Source organism: Odocoileus virginianus, chromosome 5 (genome assembly GCF_023699985.2).
Source record: "Odocoileus virginianus isolate 20LAN1187 ecotype Illinois chromosome 5, Ovbor_1.2, whole genome shotgun sequence".
Taxonomy (NCBI): domain Eukaryota; kingdom Metazoa; phylum Chordata; class Mammalia; order Artiodactyla; family Cervidae; genus Odocoileus; species Odocoileus virginianus.
Window position 1 is genome coordinate 27,234,959 of NC_069678.1, and position 20,342 is coordinate 27,255,300.

At 36.2% G+C, this 20,342-nt stretch overlaps 1 long non-coding RNA gene across 2 annotated transcripts in view; it reads right to left on the reverse strand.

The window, feature by feature from the left end:
• LOC139035046 (uncharacterized) overlaps positions 1–20,342 on the reverse strand; it is a 465,494-nt gene that overhangs the window by 393,654 nt on the left and 51,498 nt on the right. For both annotated transcript variants that reach the window (XR_011487557.1, XR_011487556.1), the window contains exon 2: positions 17,332–17,381. This is a non-coding gene — a long non-coding RNA (uncharacterized lncRNA). The remainder of the gene's footprint in view (positions 1–17,331; positions 17,382–20,342) is intronic.

The following is a 20,342-nucleotide window of genomic DNA, read 5'->3' on the forward strand; positions in this document are numbered from 1 at the left end:
GTTCAAGTTGGGGCAAGTGGCATGGGGTTGCTTCAGGCAAGAAATATTATTTCAGCCTCAGGCATTTTGAACTGACATCCAAGTTAAGAAAGAAAATCTAAGGTCACTTAGGTATATTATTATAGTTTTGAGAAGGAACTGCCAAAAATTTCTGATGACTTGGGTATTAAGAAACTGACTGGCTAATATTTGTTATAAATTGGAGATTAGTATTATGAAATGCAGGTTGCATCTCAAACTATAATTACATGCAGAGTTTGAGTGATGAGAGCAAGCAGAAAATACCTTGAATAAGCACTTCTTAACTATATGTGAATTAAATAACTATAAATCTAGCAAGAAAAATGTTACATAATTATCATTATTAGATCTAGTTTCAAGGCTATTAAATTTTTTTTAATTTTTAAAATTAATTTATTTTTAATTGGAGGATGATCGCTTTACAATATTGTGTTGGCTTCTTCCATATATTAACATGAATCAGTTGGAGGTATACATATGTCCCCTCCCCCTCCCACCTCCTACCCCATCCTACCCTCTAGGTTATTACAGAGTATCAAATTTGAGCTTCATGCATCAAACAGTAAATTTATACTGGCTAATTTTACATATGGCAGTATATATATTTCAATGCTACTCTCTCAATTCATCCCACTGTCTGTCTCTCCACGTCCACAAGTCTGTTCTCTATGTCTCTGTGTCCACTGCCGCTCTGCAAGGAAGTTCATCAGCACCATCTTTCTAGATTCCATACATATGTGTTAATATATGATATATTCCCTCTTTCTGACTTACTTCACTCTGTATAATAGGCTCTAGGTTCATCTACCCTACTAGAACTGAGTCAAACACATTCCTTTTTATGGCCAAGTAATATTCCACTGTATATATGTACCACTACTTCTTTATCCATTTATCTGTCAATGGGCATCTAGGATGATTCCATGTCCTAGCTATTGTAAACAGTGCAGTGATGGACAGTGGGGTGCAGGTGTCATTTTCAAAGACAGTTTCCTAAAGGTCTATGCCCAGTTGTGGGATTACTGGGTCATACAGTAGTTTTAGTACTAGTTTTTTTTAAGGCATCTCTATATGGTAGATTTCTTAAAATGAACTTGTGAATAACCTATTATGTGATCATTTCTTCAGTCTACTTATTTAAATAGGTGGCATAAATATTATTTAACATTCCCTCTCAAACTTCTGTAGAATTTTCTCAGAAATTTCTAAAGGGACAGTACTAAAAATATAAATTAATAACAAGTTTTTAAATATTAATATGTGAATCTAAAGTGAAATCTTTATAAGAACAATCGCTGTTCTAAAGCCATGGCTGTTTTTAAAATGCTACATTTTCTATTTTAACGTAAGAAACATAACAAAAACCCCAGTACCTCCTCTCATCGTATATAGCATATTCAGTTAAGTCGCTCAGTCATGTCCAACTTTGTGACCCCATGGACCTCAGCAAGCCAGGCCTCCCTATCCATCACCAACTCCCAGAGTTTACTCAAACTCATGTCCATTGAGTTGGTGATGGCATCCAGCCATCTCATTCTCTGTCATCGCCTTCTTCTCCTGCCTCCAATCATTCCCAGCATCAGGGTCTTTTCATATAAGTCAGTTCTTTGCATCAGGTGGCCAAAGTACTGGAGTTTCAGCTTCAACATCAGTCCTTCCAATGAAAACCCAGGACTGATTTCCTTTAAGATGGACTGGTTGGATCTCCCTGATGTCCAAGGGACTCTCAAGAGTCTTCTCCAACACAATTCAAAAGCATCAATCCTTCGGTGCTCAGCTTTCTTTATAGTTCAACTCTCACATCCATACATGATCACTAGAAAAACCATAGCCTTGACTAGACAGACCTTTGTTGGCAAAGTAATGTCTCTGCTTTTTAATATGCTATCTAGGTTGGTCAGAACTTCCTTCCAAGGAATAAGCGTCTTTTAATTTCATGGCTGCAGTCACCATCTGCAGTGATTTTGGAGCCTCCCCCAAAATAAAGTCTGTCACTGTTTCCACTGTCTCCCCATGTATTTCCCATGAGGTGATGGGACCAGATGCCATGATCTTAGTTTTCTGAATGTTGAGCTTTAAGCCAACTTTTTCACTCTCCTCTTTCACTTTCATCAAGAGGCTTTTTAGTTCCTCTTCACTTTCTGCCATAAGGGTGGTGTCATCTCCATATCAATATGAGATTATTGATGTTTCTCCCAGCAATCTTGATTCCAGCTTGTGCTTCATCCAGTCCAGCATTTCTCATGATGTACTCTGCATATAAGTTAAGTAAGCAGGGTGATAATATACAGCCTTAATATACTCCTTTCCCGATTTGGAACCAGTCTGTTGTTCCATGTCCAGCTCACATATTACACAGCATATTTTGCAATTTAAAACTTATTATCACATAACTTATTATTTAAGTATAGGTTTATTTATTTATCACCTCACCCAGCCTACTAGATTAGAAACTGTATTTCTTATACAGTACCCTAGGGCTTAAAACAGTACCATGTACATAGTAAGCACTAGAAAAATGAATACATTAAATACATGTTTCCATGACTTTTTGTGTAAAAGATAAATGGAATTATGTTGTCATACTACTATTTTTTCCTATACTAAGCTATATGAATAGGAAGAGAGAAAAATAGCAAGATCTGAATGGAGTTAAATCATAAAGATGGCCTATCTGATATTTGATTTTGGAATGATATATCATCAAATTAGACAAGATCAGACTCTTAGATTGTTTGGAAGTTTGTTCCTTAAAAATTAAATTTAGATGATCGAATGCCTAAAAGGTTAGTTTAAAATACCTAGTCCCAAAGATCCATTAGTTTTACATAGGAAGTAGCAAGGATAGTCATTTGCAAACAGAACAGAATTGAAAGCTAAGAAGAGGAAGTCTTTAGTCTTAAGAGTAAATCAGGATATTAACATGTACGCAAAATTAACAAGTAAGAGAAAAACCTTGCTTGATATTAGTTATTATGTATTGGTAGAATGTACTTGACATATAATATATAATTTTCTGTAAATGATTTATAGCCATTGATTGAATGCATTATACAGTGAAAGCTCAGTTTATTTTATCCTTTTAAAGAGAAATGTGAAAAACACAAATTGTCTTAATCCATTTTTCAAATTCAGACAAACAAAATTACTAGAATATTCCTACCAACTATCCAGACTGTGCTAACAGTATATAAACCACTGCAAGCCTAGAAGTGCAAATATTAACCTTAGGCTAACAAGAATTGCTCTTTATTATGTACTACAGTGTTAGTCACTCTTCTAATTGCCTTATATACGTATAAGATCATCCTTAGAAGAACTCTGAAGAAATATTAATGTCCTTATCTTGCAGATAAGGAATCTGAGGCAGAAAAATATGTAGTAAATTGTCCAAAGGCACACAGAATGAAATGGAAATCTAGGAAATTTGGGCTTGGAATTCTGGTCTTAACCATTATGTTTTATTGCCTCCCACTAAGTTACGAGGGTGACTCAACGGTAAAGAAAGCACCAGCCAAGCAGGAGACACAGCTTCAACCCCTGGGTCAGGAAGATCCCCTCCAGAAGGAAATGACCACCCATCCCAGTATTCCTGCCTGGGAAATCCCATGGGCAGAGGCGCCTGGTGGGCTACAATACAAGGGGTTGCAAAGAGTCAAACACCACGTAACGGCTAAGGAAGTTACCAGGAGCCCAAATCACAGTATTTGCTTCAGTTTTTCTACTGGATTACAGAATATATCAGTGGTATAATGGGAATTAGATTTTTAAGATTTAAGTGAAACTATCTCATGTATTGTTAAAATATTTCTAAATTTCCACGGGCAAATCATCCCCACGTTTAAACTGCAAATTTCTAATCAAGGTGATGTTATGAGTTGACATGTGAAAATCCAACTGTATATCAAAATGATGACAATATGTGTATAAACACATGCGTATGCACACACGCAAATATAAAAACAATGCCCCTAAATAATGGAAATGAGATCTTAATAAATGAGATCTTAATAAAAATTGTCTTATATAAAGAATAAATAACCTGAATTGTGTGTGTGTGTTTGTGGAAATGGAAATATATGGATAGTTCTATATACATAAACACACAACATAAATCTTTCAACATGCACTCTGAAAACTGGGAATATACTTTATAGTCAAACCAAAAGTGGATATGTGTTATGACACAGATGTTCACAAACACAGAATTTCAGCTGAGGAGGTCCATCTCCATGCATTGGAAACGAAGCACAAGTGAAGAGCGAGAAATACAGGAAAGATATCCTGGACAATATGAGCTGAACTTGTTTCCAAAACTGATGAAAATCAGATGGGTTTCTGTCTTGTTCACACTTTACCATATTGACCATTCCTCTCATCTGTCTTCTTCAGATGGAGAGCACACCAAATACCAAGCAAGAGGAACATAATTTTTTTTTTACACACAGGTATAATTAATGAAATAACAAAATATCCAAAATAAATAGAAAAATCTTAAATTGGGAGAGAAATTAAATAGCAACCAAATTAGAATAAAAGACTTTTAATCAGTAAAATAATAAGATTCAGCTAATACAATCACGCTAAATATAGACATTTAAAAATTTAACATAAAAGATTTTACCACATACATATTATGTCATACTTGGCTCTATGGAGGAAAAAAGTCTAAGAAACTGTAAAAATGAAACATTTTAACTGTATATGTGATGTTTTATACTATTAAAATTATAAAGCAAATATAACAATGTTACAATTCATTAATTTCAAGAGATAAAAATCAACTAGAATCAAAATAGATTAAAGACCTAAATCCAAAACCAGAAACTACATAAAACACTTAGAGGAAAACTTGCAATGAATACTCTTTGACATAAATCACAGCAAGATCCTCTCTGACCCACCTCCTAGAGTAATGGAAATAAGAACAACAGCAAAAAAAGGAACTTATTTAACTAAAAATCTTTTGCATAGCAAAGAAAACTATAAACAAGGTGAGAAGATAACCCTCAGAATGGGAAACAATGATAGCAAATGAAACAACTGACAAAGGATTAATCTCCAAACATACAAGCAAGCAGCTCATGCAGCTTAGTATCAGAAAAACAAACAACCCAATCAAAAAGTGGGCAGAAGACCTAAACAGACAGTTCTACAAAGAAAATATGCAGTTGGCTAATAAAAACAAGGAAAGATGCTAACACTGCTCATTATTAGAGAAATACAAATCAAAACTACCATGATGTATCACACCTCACACCAGTTTCAACAGCCATCATCAAAAAACCTATACAAATAATAAATGCTGGAGAGCCTGTGCAGCAAAGTGAGCCCTCTTGCACTGCTGGTGGGAATGTAAACTGATATAGCCCGTATGGAGACCACAACATGGAGTTTTCTTTAAAAACTAAGAATAAAGCTACTATATGACCCAGCAATCCCACTACTGGGCACATGCCCTGAGAAAACCATAGCTGAAAAAGACATACGTACTCCAATGTTCGCTGCAGCACCATTTACAACAGCTAGGACATGGAAGCCATCTAGATGCTCATCGACAGATGTATGGATAAAGGAGTTGTGGTGCATGTATACAATGGAATATTTCTCACCTATGAAAAGGAAGGTATTTGAGTCGGTTTTAATGAGGTGGATGAACCTAGAGCCTATTATACAGAGTGAAGTAAGAAAGAGAAAGAAAAATATTACATATTAACATATGTACTGATGAATGTATTTGCAGAGCAGCAATGGAGATGCAGACATAGAGAACAGACTTGTGGATTCAGTGGCAGAAGGGGAGGGTGAAATGAACTGAGAATCATGGAAACATATAAAATAGACAGCCAGGAGAATTTGCTATATGATGTGGGGTGCTCAAACAGGTGCTCTGTGACAACCTACAGGGTTGGGATGGGGTAGGAGGTGGGAGGTTCAAGAGTAAGGGAACATATATATATCTATAGCTGATTCATGTTGATGTATGGCAGAAACCAATACAATATTGTAAAGTAATTATCCACTAATTAAGAATAAATAAAAACCAGCTAGATGTTTATTATTTTAGTCATAGTCTTGTTTTCTTTGCTTTTACTTTTTTACTCTAAAATCTCCAAAAAACAATGAGTATACTGTATATCATTTCTTCTTCACTCATATTTCATTTTCCTTAAGCATAAAGTACTCTAACAGTCTAACTCTACTGAGGATAGCAGTTCATAAATAATAACAGCAGCACTACTACTAATAATAATAAAAATAAGCAATGAGTGAATAGGCCTCTAACAAATAGCTTGGATTTGCAACAACAAGAAATTGAAAAAAATTACATCATTGCTGCATTCTAGTTCAGAAATACAATAAAATTCTAATATTGAACTCAAATTTTACCTTATGAAAAATGCTAATATTTTAAAAACTGAAATTATACATTCAAAGATTATATGGACAAAGTTTTAAAGTAATCAATTTGAGATCTTTGTACTTGCTCTAAAAAAAGACTTTCACTATACAAAAGGAAGAAATACTTTTCACTCATCTCAAACTGTGTTCTATTGCCCTAGAGTATAAAAATCTCTGGGGGGGTACAAAACAATGAGAACAGTTTCTTTAATAACTAATCAGTGCATTTTAAATACATACAGGTCTTTTCTGCCTTATAAGTTTGTTAGAAGTGAAGCCTGTAGACTGAAACAGGATATTTTGACCGACGATGAGATATTTTGAATTTGGACATATGGGATAGAGTGCTGCAGCAGGAACATTGCTAATTTTTGCATAATAAATTCATCTCTTCCACTCCACGACTATTGATAAAGAATGCATTTCACGAGAGTTCCATGACAGCAAAACATAATTATAAGAAATATTTCATGCTAAAAAATGACTATTCCCTCCCATTTCTTAAGGTAAGCAATTTTTTTCAGCTAGTGTTAAACTTATCCCTAGACTAGGTCATTAGCTGGAAAGAAAAGCACCAGCCACAGCAGAAAAGATGAGTAAAACTAAATTCCTTCAAACATAACTGGATTGTTCTTCTCGGACAATTAAAGTTTTGAGATATATCAGTTAAAATCCAAAGTAACAACTTTTAAGGAATTGTAGATTGGGTATACATTACTGAATATGGAATTTAAAACCATGTTTACCAATTTTATCTTGAAATACTCTAATTAAAGGCAATCTTCATATTATTTCCCTTTCTTATCAACAAAAAGTAAAATTATGTGCAACTGGCCACACCAATCATTTTTTATGACAAGATACCTTTTTTTTTCATTGATTATATAGGAGTATTTTGAAAATGATGTTTAATTAAATCAATGGAGACTTTTTTCTGATTTTACCCTATAGTCTTATATTTTATTATATACCATAATGTAAAAACTGGAGTCCAATATATTTGTACAAACACACTTAGGAAACTTTACCCTAGGAATGCTTAATATCAAAAATGTCTCTTTATGGATCCGTTGTCATCAATGGAAGTCATCATGTATTTCAGGGGGATGGATGATAGTGTGTTACTGGAAGCCCTAATAGCCAAAGAGCAATCTCAGGGCAAGAAGGCTACAATAATCTTATTTTCTTTGCTGACAACATCAGGTCTTCTGGATATCTGCTAAGGGGTTACAGTCATTTGCAACAAAGTTATGATGAGAATACAGCTTTTATCATCCCATCTAGTCTTTCTCTCTGATACTCCTCTCCCTTCTTGTATAGCAAAGTTACAGACTGCCCTACCACACAACAGCCAATGCTGCATACATTGTCCTCTACAGATAAGAAACTACGGGTATTCCCACTCATTCACTACCCAGAAGTATGTGTCTGTGTGCTTAGTCACAGAGTTGTGCCCAATTCTGTGATCCCATGGATTATAGATCCAAGGCTCTTTGGTCCATGGGATTTTCCAGGCAAGAATACTAGAGCAGATTGCCATTTCTTAATCCAGGAGATCTTCCCAACCCAGGGACTGAAACCAAATCTCTTGTGTCTCGTGCACTGACAGGCAGATTCTTTAGCACTATGCCACCTGGGAAGCCCATTCAGATACAGAGTGGACCAATGGATGAATACATCTTATTCCATGTTCAGTTCAGTCACTTAGTCGCTTCCAAATCTTTGCAACCCCATGGACTGCAGCATGCCAGGCTTCCCTGTATCACTAAAACACAGAGCTTGCCCAAACTCAAGTCCATCAAATCAGTTTTGCCATCCAGCCATCATATACTCTGTCGACCCCTTTTCCTCCTGCCTTCAATTTTTCCCAGCATCAGGGTCTTTTCCTAAGAGTCACTTCTTCACATCAGGTGGCCAAAGTATTGGAGTTTCAGCTTCAGCATCAGTCCTTCCAATGAATATTCAGGACTGACTTCCTTTAGGATTGACTGGTTTGATCTCCTTGCAGTCCAATGGACTCTCAAGAGTTTTCTCCAACACCACGGTTCAAAAGCATCAATTCTCAAGTGCTCAGCTTACTTTAGAATACAACTCTCACATCCATACATGACTAATTGATAAACCACAGCTTTGACTAGAAGGACTGTTGTCGGCAAAGTAATGTCTCTGCTTTTTAATATGCTGTCTAGATTAGTCAGAGCTTTTCTTCCAAGGAGTAAGTGTCTTTTAATTTCATGGCTGCAATCACCATCTGCAGTGATTTTGGAGGACAAAAAAATAAATTCAGCCACTGTTTCCACATCTATTTCCCATGAAGTGATGGCACAAGATGCCATGATCTTAGTTTTCTGAATGTTGAGTTTAAACGAACTTTTCACTCTCTTCTTTCACTTTCATCAAGAGGCTCTTTAGTTCTTCTTTGCTTTCTGCCATAAGGGTGGTATTACCTGCATATGTGAGTTTATTGATACTTCGCCCAAAACTCTTGACTCCAGGTTGTTCATCATCCAGTCCAGCATTTCTCATGATGTACTCTGCATGTAAGTTAAATAAGCAGGGTGACAATATACAGCCTTTACATATTAATTTCCCGATTTGGAATCAATCTGTTGTTCCATGTAGAGTTCTAACTGTTGCTTCTTGACCAGCATACAGATTTCTTAGGAGGCAGGTCAGGTGGTCTGCTATTCCCATCTCTTTAACAATTTTCCACAGTTTGGAAAGGCTTTGGTTTAGTCAATAAAACAGAAGTAGGTGTTTTTCTGGAAGTCTCTCGCTTATTTGATGATCCAACAGATGTTGGCAATTTGATCTCTGGTTCCTCTGCCTTTTCTAAATCCAGCTTGAACACTTGGAAGTTCGCGGTTCACATATTCCTGAAGCCTGGCTTGAAGAATTTTAAGCATTATTTTGCTAGCATGTGAGATGAATCCAATTGTGCAGTAGTTTGAACATTCTTTGGCACTGCCTTTCTTCGGGACTGGATAAAGACCTTTTCCAGTCCTGTGGCCACTGCTGAGTTTTCCAAATTTGCTGACATATTGAGTGCAGCAGTTTGACAGCGTCGTCATTTGGGATTTGAAATAGCTCAACTGGAATTCCATCACCTCCAGTAGCTTTGTTTGTAGTGATGTTTCCTAAGTCCCACTTGACTTCACATTCCAGGATGTCTGGCTCTAGGTGAGTGAGCACACCATCATGGCTATCTGGGTGGTGAAGATCTTTTTTGTACAGTTCTTCTGTGTATTCTTGCAACCTCTTCTTAATATCTTCTGCTTCTGTAGGTCCATACAGTTTCTGTCCCTATTGTGCCCAACTTTGCATGAAATGTTCCCTTGGTATCTCTCTGATTTTTTTGAAGAGATCTCTAGACTTACCCATGCTATTTTTTTCCTCTATTTCTTTGCACTGATCACTGAGGAAGGCTTTCTTACCTCTCCTTGCTATTGTTTGGAACTCTAAATTCAAATGGGTATATCTTTCCTTTTCTCCTTTGTCTTTAGCTTCTCTTCTTTTCTCAACTATCTGTAAGGCCTCCTCAGACAACCATGTTGCCTTTTTGTACTTCTTTTTTTCTTGGGAATGGTCTTGATCACTGCCTCTTGTACAATGTCACGAACCTCCGTCCATAGTTCTTCAGACACTCTATCAGATCTAATCCCTTGAATCTATTTGTCACTTCCACTGTATAATCATAAGGGATTTGATTTAGGTCATACCTGAATGGTCTAGTGGTTTCCCCTACTTTCTTCAATTTAAATCTTAGTTTGGCAATAAGGAGTTCATGATCTGAGCCACAGTCAGCTCCTGGTCTTAATTTTGCTGACTTTATAGAGCTTCTCCATCTTCGCCTGCAAAGAATATAATCAATCTGATTTCACTATTGACTGTCTGGTGATGTCCAATAGAGTGATGTAGAGTCTTCCCATGTGTTGTTGGAAGAGGGAGTTTGCTACGACCTGTGCATTCTCTTGGCAAAACTCTGTTAGCTTTCACCTGCTTTGTTTTTTACTCCAAGGCCAAATTTGCCTGTTGCTTCAGGTATCTCTTGACTTCCTACTTTTGCATTCCAGTCCCCTACAATGAAAAGCACATCTTTTTGGGTGTTAGTTCTTGATTCTTGTAGGTCTACATAGAACCATTCAGCTTCCTCAGCATTTCTTGTCTGGGCACAGACTTGGATTTCTGTGATACTGAATGGGCTGCCTTGGAAATGAACAGAGTTCATTCGGTCGTTTTTGAGATTGCACCCAAGCACTGAATTTTGGACTCTCCTGTTGACTATGATGACTACTCCATTTCTTCTAAAGGATTCCTGTCCACAGTAGTAGATATAACAGTCATCTGAGTTACATTCACCCATTCCAGTCCATTTTAGTTCACTGATACCTAAAACGTGGATGTTCACTCTTGCCATTTCCTGTTTGACCACTTCCAATTGGCCTCGATTCATGGACCTAATTTTATAAGTTCCTATGCAATACTGCTCTTTAGAGCATCAGACTTTAATTCCATCTCCAGTCACATCCACAACTGGGTTTTGTTTTTGCCCTGGTTCCATCTCGTCATTCTTTCTGGAGTTAGTTCTCCACTGATCTTCCATAGCATATTGGGCACCTACTGACCTGGGGAGTTCATCATTCAGTGTCCTATCTTTTTGGCTTTTCATGCTACTCATGGAATTCTCAAGGCAAGAACACTGAAGTGGCTTGCCATTCCCTTCTCCAGTGGACCACATTTTGTCAGAGCTCTCCACCATGACTCATTCGTCTTGCGTGACCCTACACAGCATGACTCACAGTTTCACTGAGTTAGATAAGGCCGTGGTCCATGTGATCAGTTTGGTTAGTTTTCTGTGACTGTGGTTTTCATTCTGTCTGCCCTCTGACAGATAAGGATAAGAGATTTATGGAAGCTTCCTAATGGGAGAGACTGACTGAGGGGGAAACTGGGTCTTGTTCTGATGGGTGGGGCCACACTCAGTAAATCTTGAATACAATTTTCTATTGATGGTCAGGACTATGTTCCCTGCCTGTTGTTTGACCTGAGGCCAAACTACGGTGGAGGTTATGAAGAAAACAGTGACCTCCTTCAAAAGGTCCCATCCACATACAGACGCACTCAGTGTCCCCGACCCTGCATCAGGCCACCATCGACCCACACCTCCGCCAGCGACTCTTGGACATGCACGGGCAGGTCTGGGTCAGTCTCTTGTGGGATCACTGCTCCTTTCTCCTGGGTCCTGGAGCACACAGTTCTGTTTGTGCCCTCCAGTAATCTGTTTCCCCAGTCCTATGTAAGATCTGGCGGCTCTATGGTGGAGTTAATGGTGACCTCCTCCAAAAGGCCTTATTCCATACCTAGGTCTGCTGCACCCAGAACCCCTGCCCCTGCCTTAGGCCACTGATGACCGTTACCTTCGCAGGAAACACTCAAACACAGTTCTGGCTCAGTCGCTGTGGGGTCTCTGGGTCCTGGTGTGCGCAAGGTTTGTTTGAGCTCTCTGAGCATCTCTGGCGGGTATGGGTTTTGATTCTAAATGCGATTTTGCCCCTGCTACTGTCTTGCTGGGATATATATAATAACATATTTTGTATATATATAAAAAGAGATATATAATAACAATATATATCAGGCTTCCCTAGTAGCTCAGATGGTAAAGCATCTGCCTACAATGCGGGAGACCCAGGTTCAATCCCTGGGTTGGTAAGATCCCCTGGAGAAGGAAATGGCAACCCACTCCAGTATTCATGCCTAGAAACTCCCATGGACCGAGAAGCCTGGTGGGCTGTAGTCCATGGGGTCGCAAAGAGTCAGACACGACTGAGTGACTTCACTTTTAGAGTAACAATGATTCTGCCTCATGACAGCGTTTTAGATCCCACTGTTTCATTTTCCCCAATATTTAGGTATGTTTAACTGTCTATTGTTTACTTTTGTTTTTTAATTGATTCTGGTTCAAGTTTATGTTAATCAGTCTAAAGCTGAAAATTTTTGATCTGACTTTCAGACTTAGTTAAATCAGCACCTAAGAGATAAAAGTGTCATGCAATTACACACTGAGGAAACCAGATCTGAAAGAGACACGTGCACCCCAATGTTCATCGCAGCACTGTTTATAATAGCCAGGACATGGAAGCAACCTAGATGCCCATCAGCAGACGAATGGATGAGGAAGCTGTGGTACATATACACCATGGAATATTACTCAGCCATTAAAAAGAATTCATTTGAATCAGTTCTAATGAGATGGGTGAAACTGGAGCCCATTATACAGAGTGAAGTAAGCCAGAAAGATAAAGATCATTACAGTATACTAACACACATATATGGAATTTAGAAAGATGGTAACGATAACCCTATATGCAAAAAGAGAAAAAGAGACTCAGATGTATAGAACAGACTTGTGGACTCTGTGGGAGAAGGCGAGGGTGGGATGTTTCAAGAGAACAGCATCGAAACATGTATATCTAGGGTGAAATAGATCACCAGCCCAGGTTGGATGCATGAGACAAGTGCTCAGGCCTGGTGCACTGGGAAGACCCAGAGGGATGGGGTGGAGAGGGAGGTGGGAGGGGGGACCGGGATGGGGAATACATGTAAATCCATGGCTAATTCATGTCAATGTATGACAAAAACCACTGCAATGTTGTAAAGTAATTAGCCTCCAACTAATAAAAATAAATGGAAAAAAAAAAAAGGAAAAAAAAAAGTGTCATGCATTAACTCTGTGGACAACTCTTTAAGTAGTCCATTTTTTTATATCGAAAATTTTAAGGAGTGCCTCTTTTTTCTTATAGTTTTATCTATGCAAGTGAATGAGCAAATGAATGAGATTCTAAAATAGTTAAACCAAACAGATACAAGTACCAGAGAACAGTGATTTTTCTCCCTTCTGGAAATGAGAACAGTATAAGCCAATACTACATATAGCCAAAATGTCCAGTGGGATAGTATCATGACTGCATGGCTGCTATAAGTTCTAGTCATTTTGTCTTTGTGGGCCCCTTCCTCAGTAAATACATACATACATACACACATACATACACATATGTGTGTGTATGTGTGTATATATATATATATATATATATATATACACACAAACAATTAATATGACTGTGCTAGTATGAAGGTGAATATAAGCGAGGTAAGATTCATTGCTATATATTTCTTATTATTCATTTTTATTTTTATTTTAAAAGATGTTAAAATGAAAACATTTCCCCAGGCCCCAAGAATATTGTAGAATCTGGGCACTATGCCACCTATACGTCACAGATAAGTTAGTCTTAGCGGGTAGACTATTCAACATGTAGTACAAAACACTGTTTCCTAACATAAGACCCATGCCAAGAATCCACAACACTGATGACTGCAAAGAATCAAATGAAATACCATGCAAGAAGATGAAATATAATGAAGAAAAATCGTCTCATGTAACATGAACTTTCAAACAAAAATCTCAGCGCCCATAAGCTTTCAAACAAAAATTACCATTTTTAACAGAAAATGCAAAAAATTAAGGATAGTGAACATCAATAGATGGAAATATTATGCAGCATTCCCCAGAGGACCATGAATATAGTTGCTGACGTCTAAAAGTATGAAGAGATGAAACCCTGAAATGAATAAAGGCATTTATTAAATAATGTGGTAAATATATAATAGATGACACCCCAACGTGTCACACTTAGTATACTCCCTGGAGTACAGATGGAATCTGTGACTTGCTTCTAAACAACAGAACTTGACAAAGATAATAGGATGTTACTCCCATGATGATGTTTCTCCTGTAAGCCTCCTAGCCACTGGGGGGAGAGACATAGGGACAGGGGTATTCTGTTGGCCGTGAAGAGGTAAGCTTCCATATTGTGAAAGCATCCGTGAAGATCCTTGTGGCAGGGAGTGGTGGGCAGCTTCCAAAACCTGGTGGAGCCCTCAAGCCAACAATCAATAAGAAGAATTTGAGGACCTCACTTAAAGAGTCATGAGGAAAGGAACCCTGACAGCAACCTAAATGAACCTGGAATCCTGTTTTTCCCGTTAAGTTACCAGAATAAAATGCAACCTGGCCCACACCAGGACCACAGCCTTTTATGACCTGGAGCAGTGTGTCCAGCTAAGCCATGCCAGGACTCCTGGTTCACAGAAGCTGTGACAATGAATGTGTGGTTTTTTTTTCAGTCAGCAGATTTTGGTAATTCATTAAATAGCAATAGAAAAAATATACAAATAAGAAATGATAAGTATGAAAAAAGATGATTTGAGAAATATTCAGGTGTTCAAATAAAAATTATCTCACACACAGTTAACAAACAGAACAAATATTAGATACAACACATCTGAGAAAAGATTTAGTGAGTTGGAGAATAAACATAAATAGGCTGAAATGATGCATGCGGAGAAATAAATGTGGCTAGAATGAGTAGCTCCATCATATATTTAAAAGAAGTTATTAAAGAAGGGAATACTGACAATGAGGATAAAGGAATATTTGGAGACTAATTAAAGATAAAGAAAATATCATGATTAAATATTTTTAGCACCAAATAATGTTTGGATCCTCATACTAAAAGCATCACCATGTTACATTAGCAGAGCTGAGTAAATTTTAGAAAAATCATCAATTAGACATTGCATACTGAAATGTAGAACATCAAGAAAAAGACAAATATCAAAATAAAAGAGAAAGACTGATCTGGAAAAGTATAACAATCAAATTAGTAGATATTTTATAAGCAGGAATGAATCAGTAAACAGTGGACTCATAGCTTCAAAGTAAATGGAAAACATTGATAAATTGGCATTTAGTTACTCTCTACTGGCGCTCAAGTGAAAGGGTACACTGTCAACATTTTAGGGAAATGATGCAGAAATGTATTATCTAGAGACCCTCAGTGAATAGATTACTAAAGACTATCATTCATTATAACGAGAAATTAATGCAGCAGATAAATTAATCCAGGGGCTTTAAAAGGGACAAAGGAAGCTAGGTTGAACAAAGAAATTTATATAGCAAATCAGAAAGTATGAATAATATTTATTGTAAACATCAAATAAGTAAATGAACAATGCAAATTTTCTATTGAAAGTGAACTGGAATTAAAAATATAAATATAAATAATATAGAAAAGGGGAAAGTAAGTTCAAAGAGAAGCTATTCCACTGATTTTATTTCTTACCCTATAAGAGGCCAAATATTCTAATTAATTTTAATTGGAATGAATAACAGTGGTAAAACATTAAATGTGCTATGGAAAGAGTAACATGTATATTTTATAAACCATTACAGGAAAAAATTCTATATGAAAAGGACTTTATCAATCCGACAAAACAAAGAAATTTTAAAAAGTAACAAAATGCACAGAACATAAAAAACACAATTTAAGGTGATAATAACTACAATATATGTCTATAGTCACTATAGCTAGTTCAGCTGCTCAGTCGTGTCCAACTCTTGGCGACCCCATGAATCGCAGCACACCAGGCCTCCCTGTCCATCACCAACTCCTGGAGTTTACTCAAACTCATGCCCATCGAGTCATTATCATCACATGTTAATCTCTATTTAAAATGAGAGCACTTCTCTTGTAACTATGTACTGTTTTGGCTAATAAAACTAAGTACACCTTCACAGATTATGTAAAAATTAAAGGATGAAGAAAGATACACCAGAAATAGAGGAATCTCCCTCCCAAGAAAATTCTTATACCTCAATATTTATAATTAAAAAAATGAACTTAAGGCAAAAATATCAAGTAGAAAATATATACTATGAAAACTAAGGGTACGCAAGCAATATTTTAAAAGAGTCATATACACCTGAAGTGTCCTCAAAGGTGGCTCATTGGTAGAGACTCTGCCTGCCGATGCCAAGAGACACATTGAGTTTGATCCCTGGATTGGGAAGGTACCCTCGAGGGGGAAACAGTAACCCACTCCAGTATTCTGGTCTGGAGAATCCCAGGAACAGGGGAGCCTGGCGGGCTACAGTCCACAGGATGGCAAAGAGTCAGACACGACTGAGCAACTGAGCATACACAAATGTAATTAAAATAAAGTCAAATGACATAAAGACAAATACAGATAAAACAAAACCCACAAACATAAGAAATTCACAAATGAAACTGAAAATTAAAGCATATCCTACCAGACCCAAATTATTTTATATATAAAGGACCAGTATGACATAATTTATATGCTATCATATGCCTAGAAACTGTATCAATAGATTCAGGAATATAATTTGCAATACTACTTTTGAGTCCCAACTTTATCAGATGATGGAAGTATGCAATCTAGAAAGCATTTTCTTTTTTGCATTTAACAAGAATAAGTAGATATATTTTTTACAGACATATTTCTGCAACATCAAAGTTTCAACACTGGTCCATGTAAGTTTTCATATACTGTAACAATTTGGTAAAAATAAAATTGAATTAGCTTTTAATTAAAGAAATAATCTCCATATTTAACCTGGAATATTTAGTATCCAATATCATTCCCACAATATTATTAACTAACATAATCAACTGCATTATCAATTACTTTAAAGGCAAAGGTAATAGTAGTGGTGTTTTAGTGTGCTATAATTCTGCCATAGATTAGACTTAACTTTTCAGGGAAAATTTAGGGCATTAACAAACAATATGCCAGCATGTGAATAAAGCCCATGAGGTAAACTCTGAGACAAAAATGTCCTAGTGGTTACACAAATGTTTATATCCCATGTGAATCATCAATTTCAGAGACAGAAAAGATCTATGGGAGATAAATACCTCCCAGCTAGCTTCATGTGGGTTTTTTTTCAGCAATATGGCATATTAAATAAAAATGACTAGTCAGGACTCTCACTACACAAAGGAAAATGTAAAAGATAAACTCCAAATAAATAACTGAAATTCCTACCATTTGAATGATCCAGAATGTCTCTATGTTTAGCAGAGAGATCCAAGCACCTAGGAAAAAGATGACATATATATATGTAACATCATTTGTTAAAGTATTTTAAAAAATTAGACAACAGAGCCAATCATATTTCAGGCAAAATGGGTATATTAGTTTTAATATGACAGTTATAATAAAGTTGTCATATTATTGGAACACTAGGTCGTAAGGAGCTAAGGAAATGGTCCGTGGTAACGAGTGTTCTTAATTCAGTATTAGACTAACGTAGACAAATAATTACATTCACAGGGATAAAAAGACAATAACTGATGTGAAAATAATAAAAAGAAAGTGATAATGATATTATGTATTATTCTGCTTATTTTTATCAAGTGATTAACATATTTTCATATAAGCTTACTGAATAGTTCAAGATTTTCTACCCACGCATATATGGTCAATTAATTAATAATGAGTCAAGAATATACCATGAAGAAAGGTCAGTCTCTTCAACAAATGGTACAAAACTAGAGTTACATGCAAAAGAATTAAACTGGATGACTATCTTACACCATACTCAAAAAATTAACTGGAAATGAATTAAATACTTATATGTAAGACCGGAAAACATAAAATTTCTAGAAGAAAATATAGACAATAAGCCTCTTCACTAGCCCATGGTGGTGATTTTTTTAATCTGATAACAAAAGCAAAAGCAACAATAACAAAATAAACAAAAAAGTAGTAGTATATATCATTCTAAAAAGCTTCTGCACAGCACACACACACAAAAACATCAATTAAAGGAAAAGGCAACCTGACGAATGAGAGAAAATTTTTGCTAATATCATATCTGGTAATGGGTTAATATCCACTATATATAAAGAAGTCATACAATCCAAGATCAAAACAACAGTAACAACAATTTGATTGAAAAAAATATGTATTCTGGAGGACACTGTGATGAGGCCAAGGCTGTGGACATCCCCACATGGACAACAAGGCACTGAAGAAACTCAACAAGAATAAGAAATTGGTCAAGAAGCTGGCCAAGAACTATGATGCCTTGTTGGCTTCAGAGTCTCTTATCAAGCAGATTCCACAAATCCTGAGTATAGGCCTGAATAAGGCTGGCAAGTTCCCTTCCTTGCTGACCTAGAATAAGAACATAGTGGCCAAAGTTGATAAAGTAAAGTCCATGGCAGTGGTTGTTGGCCACATGACGATGACAAGACGATGAGATTGTATACAATATCCACTTCCCTGTCAACCTTCTGGTGTCCCTGCTCAATAAAAATTGGCAGAATTTCCTCCAGGCTCTGTACATTAAGAGCACCTTCAGCAAACCTAAGCATCTGTACTAAAGCACAGTGTACTAAGTACTAAGCACCTGTACTAAGCTTAATAAATCATACTCGCACCATTAAAAAAAACAGAACTACCATGAAATAATCCAGAAATAACTCTTGGGTATTTATCTGAAGAAAATAAAAACACTAACTTAAAAAGATCTATGTGCCCATTACTAATTGCAGCATTATTTACAACAGCCAAGACCTAGCAACAATCTTAAATCTCCATCAATAGAGGAATGGATAGACATTTTGACAACAATATAATCTTAGTCATTAAAAAAAAAGGAAATCTTGCTGTTTGCAACAACAGGTATAAACTCTGATATAATTATGCTAAGTGAAATAAATCAGAGAAAGATAAGTACTGGATGATTTCATTTACATATGTAATCTAAAAACGAAAACACAAATACAAACACACACACACACACACACACACACACACACACACACACAAACCAAGCTCATAGATACAGAGGACAGGCAGGTTATTGCCAGAGAAAGGGGTGGTGGTGGTAGGAGAAATATGTAAAGGGGATCAAAAGTACAAACTCTTCAGTTATAAAGTAAGTAAGTCATGGGGAATTAATATACAGCATGATGACTATAGTTAACAATACTGTATTACCCATTCAAAAGTTGCTAAAAAAGTAGTATTATCACAAGAAAAAAATTTTTGGTAACTGTGTAAGGTGACAATGTAAACTAGATTTACTGTGCTGATTGTTTCACAATGTATACAAATATTGAACCATTATTTTGCATGCCTGAAACTAATGTTATATGTCAATTACTCCTCAATAAAAAATGAGGTTATAAACATTAAAAAGATTTTTTTTCCTCCAAAACCTAGTTGAAGAAGTTAAAGATCAGAAATTATTGCCTATGTTCACATGAGCAGACATTTAGAGAATTGAGATTCCAATCCAGGTACATTTGACTTCAAAGTCCAATTTGTGTGCAAGGATACCTGATACTTCTCCAAAGAAACTGGTAAGTGAACCAAAAAATTAAAAATAAAAAGGAACTGATAAGTGGTACAATGTAACATACAATCTAGTTACTGGATTTGAAAAAGACCAGGCAGGATTTAATCATCAGATGTTATGAACTGTGTCAGTCTGATGAAAAACTGCTATTTTCTTTTCCAAAGTATCTTTGAAATATTTTCTGACTGAGGGAATAAGATGAGAGATAATAAAGTAGTTAATAACAAACATATAAAAAAATGATTAAAAATGTTCATTTCAGTTTTTACTACTAATTTATTGACTATTCTATATTAGAGGAGGAGAAATAAAAATAAGCATAAGAGAAAACCTTGTAGAAATATCAGTTGAAGATCTGAGTGATGGATTAGGTAAGTACACAGATTACTTTAAGTTATTTTACTTACCAGCGAGAAACAGACTGGTCCTTCTTAAGACTCCTAGTTTCTAAATTCTTAATTATTCATAATTGTACCAGTATGAAATATTTCATTGGCACATAATATTAAAGTGTTGAGTGTGACAGTATGTGGGTATCTCTCTATACACAGATTTTTACATTTCAACAGAAACTGTTACATATCTACTGAGCATGAATAATTCACATAAGGGCTATAAGTCTATCTTCTTTGTATTTTCCAACAATTTACTTCCTTTTGGTGATACTAATAAGTTAACATGGAGAGGC